This window comes from Arachis stenosperma, chromosome 9 (genome assembly GCF_014773155.1).
Source record: "Arachis stenosperma cultivar V10309 chromosome 9, arast.V10309.gnm1.PFL2, whole genome shotgun sequence".
In the NCBI taxonomy this organism is placed as follows: Eukaryota; Viridiplantae; Streptophyta; class Magnoliopsida; order Fabales; family Fabaceae; genus Arachis; species Arachis stenosperma.
Window position 1 is genome coordinate 85931456 of NC_080385.1, and position 6428 is coordinate 85937883.

A 6428-nucleotide genomic window follows, 5' to 3' on the forward strand; every position below is an offset into this window, starting at 1 on the left:
TCGGACCTCGGACAAATAGGCCAAAGAAGGCCCATCAGAAGGAACTAAGCCCAAAACCTAAAGGCCGAAAGGGCCTGGGAAAGGCGGTTCCACAAAGATAAAGATAAGACTCCCAGAAGATAAGATAAGATAAGAATATCTTATCCAGGGAAGATCACAGCCAACTACTATAAATACACTGGAGCACCCAGGTATAACTCATACTCTAATTCTACTTGATATCTGCTTGGACCCATGCTAACTTAAGCATCGGAGTGTCATTGCAGGTACAACCCCCCGCCGTTCAAGCACCACACCTCGGGCCTTGCTAGGAAGACCGAGCTACACGTTTCAGGTAACCCTCGGAACATTGGCGCCGTTGCCGGGGACCCTGGAAGTCATCCCTTTACCATGGCGGACGACTCTCCCAACAATAACCATCCTACATCAGAACAAGAAGAGGAAGTTGACACCGGAGAACGACCAGACCGCCCTCTATCACCACACCCCAGGGGGGAAACAAACAGAATCATCCAAAGGTACACTCCCAAACAAGGATCCACAAAATCCTGAAAGGGAAAAAGAGTTCAGAGATTCTGGAGGCAGTTCGGGCACAACAAAACCGGCTGAGACAACTCGAAGAAAACATAAAAAAGCAGAAAGAAACTGAACAAGATCTAAGAAGGGAGGCTCGCAAACGAAGGGAATTAGAAGAAAAACTACGAAAGATAGAAGCCAGCCTGAAAGATCGGACAATACGCGGCACCACTCCCGAAAGTAATCATGATCCCTTCACACAAGAGATCATGAAGGAGAAGGTACCGCGAAACTTCAAGCCACCAGATATGGACTCTACGACGGCACCACCGATCCAAGTCACCACCTCAGCAACTTCAGGAGCAGAATGTACTTAGTCGACGCATCCGACGCAATTCGGTGCAAAGCCTTCCCCACCACTCTCACCAAGTCAGCCATGAAGTGGTTCGACAGCTTACCGCCAGGATCAATCTCCAGCTTTGAAGACCTGACTAAAAAATTCTTAACAAGGTTCTCCATTCAAAAGGACAAGGCAAAACATGCCCCCAGCCTACTCGGGATCAAACAAAGCAACCAAGAAACTCTCAGAGAGTACATGGAGCGATTCAACAAAGCCTGCCTGGACATACAACACTTGTCCACGGAAGCAGCCATCATGGGACTAGCAAACGGCCTAAGAGAAGGACCGTTTAGCCAATCCCTATCCAAAAGATACCCGACCTCCTTGTACGAAGTGCAGGAGCGAGCGGAAAAATATATCAACATGGAAGAAACCTCACGACTGAGAGAACCTTCCAGAAGAGTCAGCCTACCCGCCCCGAGATCGAGATCGGGATCAGAAAAAGAAGGAAGAGTCCAGCTCGGACAAGCCAAGGAAATACCACAGCTACACCCCCCTCCGAGTCTCTCTGGTAGACGTCTACAGAGAAGTGTGCCACACCGAAAAGATCCCACCACCTAAACCTCTGAAGCACAAAAGAGCGGGAAGGGATCGGTCCGAATACTGTGAATATCACAGACTCTACGGTCATTCTACTAACGACTGCCACGACCTGAAGAATGTTATAGAAAAGCTAGCTAGAGAAGGAAAACTCGACAGATACATAGCCGAGAAAGATGAAGAAACCAGAAAGAGAAGGCGGAGAGACAACGAAGATCGGACCGAACCAACCCCACGAACCCCTGAGAGGCACGTACACATGATAAACGGAGGTTTTGCAGGTGGAGGGACATCCAGATCCTCACGAAAGAGACACCTCAAAGAAGTCTACCATGCCCGAGAAGACAACCCCTTGCCCGAGTTACCTACTATCTCGTTTACCCGAGAAGATGCTCTTGGTGTAATACCCGGACACGACGACCCTATGGTGATCACCATCATCCTAGCCAACGCCAACTTACATCGAACCCTGATCGACCAAGGAAGCTCGGCAGATATCCTGTTCAAAGAGGCCTTCGACAAGCTCGGACTCGAAGAAAAAGAGCTAAAAGCCTATCCCACCGACCTATTTGGACTAGGAGATACCCCAATTCGACCCTTGGGATACATCTCGTTACACACCACCTTTGGAAAAGGCGAGCAAACCAAAACATTAAACATCGACTACATTGTGGTCGACGTCACTTCAGCATACATGCCCTCATCGGACGACCAACCCTCAACAGACTAGCGGCTATAGTCTCGACCCCACACCTCTGCATGAAGTTTCCTACCGCAAAGGGAATCGCTACCCTAAAAGGCGACCAAAAGCTAGCACGGCGATGCTACAACGAAAGTCTGAGCCTAAAGGGAAAGAGGTCAACCCATAGAACTCGGGCGAGTCCAAACCCGAGAAGATCTTCGGCCACAGCCAGAAGGGGAAACCGAGAAGGTCCAAATCGGGAACACACCCGAGAAAGTACAAACATAGGGGCAACCTCGAGGCAGGCCTAAAAAAGGAGCTCACAAACCTCTTAAGGGAGAATTCCGATCTCTTCGCCTGGAAAGCCTCCGATATGCCAGGCATAAGCCCCGACCTAATGTGCCACAAACTATCAGTGTATCAGGGATCCCGACCTGTCCAACAAAGGCGAAGGAAACTCGGGCCCGAACGCATGCAGGCAATAGAGGAACAGGTACGAGCACTACTAGATGCAGGGTTTATTAGGGAGGTAAAGTACCCCCTATGGCTCGCAAACGTAGTTCTGGTAAAAAAGCCCATGGAAAGTGGAGGATGTGCGTCGACTACACAGACCTCAACAAAGCTTGTCCTAAAGACCCATATCCACTACCAAACATCGACGCTTTAGTCGACGCAGCTTCGGGCTACAGATACCTCTCCTTCATGGATGCGTACTCAGGATATAATCAAATCCGATGTATGGACCCGACCAAGAAAAGACCTCGTTCATAACCCCAAAGGCAAACTACTGCTACAAGTAATGCCCTTCGGGCTGAAGAACGCAGGGGCACATACCAGAGACTAATGAACAAAGTGTTCTCAGAACACATCGGGCTACAGCTAGAGGTATACGTCGACGACATGCTAGTAAAGACACAAGAAGACAAAAACTTGGTGGCCGACCTCAGTAGTATCTTCGGTACCCTCAGAAAACACAATATGAGGCTTAATCCGACAAAGTGCACCTTCGCCGCAAAAGCCGGAAGTTCTTAGGCTTCATGCTGACTCAAAGAGGCATCGAAGCAAACCCGGACAAATGCCAAGCGATACTCAATATGAAGAGCCGACGTGTGTCAAAGAGGTACAACAACTGAACGGAAGATTAGCCGCCCTATCAAGATTCTTGGCAGGATCAGCAATAAGGTCACTACCTCTCTACTCACTCCTAAAGAAAGGGAAACCCTTCTCGTGGACCCCGGAGTGCGAAAAGGCCTTCCAAGAATTCAAAGAATTCCTCGGGCAGCCACCAATCCTAACCCGACCTCTAAAAGGAGAAGAACTCGTACTATACCTCTCGGTCGGACATCGGGCAGTCGCTTCGACCTATACGAGAAAACGACCAGGGGCACACCCGTATATTTCGTAAGCAAGCGCTGCAAGGAGCTGAATTAAACTATCAGAAAATAGAGAAATTCGCCTACGCGCTAGTCTCACAGCTCGAAGGCTCCGTCCCTACTTTCAAGCCCACACCATCAAAGTCCGGACAACCAACCGATGAGACACATCCTACAAAAGACAGACATGGCAGGACGAATCCTACATGGCGGTGGAGCTGTCTGAGTTCGACCTCCACTACGAACCCGAACTGCCATAAAGTCCCAGTATCTAGCCGACTTCGTAGCAGAATACACCGAGACCCCAGGGACCCCACTCTCATGGAATTTATATGTCGACGGGTCCTCAAATAAGGCAGGGAGCGGAGCCGGTGTCATACTCGAAAGCGATCAAGGAACACGGATAGAACTATCCCTAAAATTCGAGTTCCAGGCCTCAAATAACCAAGCCGAGTACGATGCCCTACTAGCAGGACTAAAGCTACCAAAAGGTCGGAGCAGAGGATCACAATTTTCAGCGACTCCCAGGTCGTCACATCAAGTAAATGGAAGTTACCAGGCCAAAGATCCTACTATGAAAAATACCTGGACCAAACACAGCACAATTGCAGCACTTCCCGGAAATACGAATCCAGCACATACCCCGGGAGCAATGCCCGAGCCGACGCCCCTCTCAAACTTGCTAGCACCAAGCCCGGAGGAAACAATAGAAGTCTCCTCCAGAAACTCTACAATCTCCGTCCGTACTAAGAGAGGAAGAATACTGAACATATCCGACCAACAACAAGGATGATGACCCCATACTCAACTACCTAAGTCGGGAACTCTCCCCTGAAAAAAGAGAAGCTAAAAGGCTTACAAAGGACGCCCAGAATTACACGCTAATCCACGACGTGTTATACAGAAGAGGATTCGCAAATCCCCTCCTAAGGTGCGTCCCGACCTCAGAAACACAAAAAGCGTCCTCGAAGAAGTCCACAAAGGAAGTGTGGGAACCACCTCGGAGCTCGGGCCCTATCCAGAAAATAGTCAGAGCCGGGTTCTACTGGCCAACCATACAAAGAGACGCGGCGGACTTTGGAAAATATGTCCCCCCTGCCCAAACACGCCAATTTTCACAAAGCACCGCCCGAACCTCATAAGCATCACAGCACAAGCGTCCTCGAAGAAGTCCACAAAGGAATGTGTGGGAACCACCTCGGAGCTCGGGCCCTATCCAAGAAAATAGTCAGAGCCGGGTTCTACTGGCCAACCATACAAAGAGACGCGGCGGACTTTGTGAAAATATGTCCCCCCTGCCAAAAACACGCCAATTTTCACAAAGCACCGCCCGAAGACCTCATAAGCATCACAGCACCATGGCCCTTCGCGAAGTGGGGACTCGACCTACTCGGCCCGTTTCCGCAAGGCCCGGAGCAGGTCAAATACCTCATAGTAGGGGTCGACTACTTTACAAAGTGGATCGAGGCCGAACCCTTAGCCACCATTACGGCTCAGAAAAGCCGTAAATTCCTATACAAAAACATTGTCACGAGGTTCGGAGTCCCCTACTCCATCACAACAGACAATGGAACACAGTTCACAGACACAAGTTTTCAGAACTTGGTGTCCGAGCTGAAAATCAAACAGCAGTTCACATCGGTCGAGCACCCACAAGCCAATGGACAAGCAGAGGCTGCAAATAAAGTCATCTTGGCTGGATTGAAACGAAGACTCCAAGAGGCCAAAGGGGCATGGGCCGACGAACTCCCCCAGGTATTATGGGCATATCGGACAACCCCGCACTCTACAACGGGAGAATCCCCATTCCGACTAGCCTACGGAATGGAGGCAATGATTCCCGTCGAAATAGATGAGGGATCACCCAGAACCATCTTCTACAACGAAGAAAACAATCCTCAGGCACAAAAGGAAGAGCTCGACCTCCTACCCGAGGTCCGAGAAAGAGCCCGGATCAGAGAAGAAGCCTTAAAACGACGAACGGCCCTCAGATACAACCAAAAGGTAATAAAGCGAAGCTTCTCCACTCACGACCTAATTCTAATCCGAAACGACATCGGAACACAAAAATCGGGAGAAGGAAAGCTAGCTGCGAATTGGAAGGGGCCATACAAGGTAACAGAAGTCTTAGGGACAGGCTACTACAAGATCTCCGACCTAGAAGGCAAGGAGCTGCCCAGAGCCTGGCACGCCTGTAACCTAAGACGGTACTACAGCCAGAGTAAACTTAACCCGAGGTGTACTCTTTTTCCCCACGAGGGTTTTTTAATGAGCCACCCGGTTAAGTAGGACACCCGACCTAGTAAAAAGGGTAAAAACTTTGTACATATTTCCTTTAATACTAACCAAATTTCTTCATTTTCTCTTTCTCGTTATGAAGCATATCCTAAAAACCCCACCAAGGCGCATTAATTTATGCTCGACAAAACGCAAAAAATCATTTGCCAAAGGCCATACAAGGCCGGCAAAGATGAAGCGACGAGGTTCAAATTAATGTGAGAAGTTATAAAAGTAACTCTAAAACGGCTGGAAAAGCCGAACAAAAAGACGTTACAAAAACTTAAAAAGGCCGACCAAACCACGAAGTCGGACCTAATTAAAGGAGGTACTAAAGGATCCCGAGGTCCGAGAACAAACTCGGACCCAAGAAAGAAAGCCCTAAAACGGCACAGAACTAAGACCTCGAGAAAACGCTAGCTAAAAGTTGTTGACCAAAAAACAACTAAAAAGCAAAAAAGCGGGAACGAGAAGCAAAATCGCTAGCTAAAAGTTGTTACCCAAAAACAACTAAAAAGCAAAAAAGCGAGGAACAAAGAAGCCAAATCGCTAGCTAAAAGTTGTTACCCAAAAACACTAAAAAGCAAAAAAGCGAGGAACAAAGAAGCCAAATCGCTAGCTAAAAGTTGTTACCCAAAAA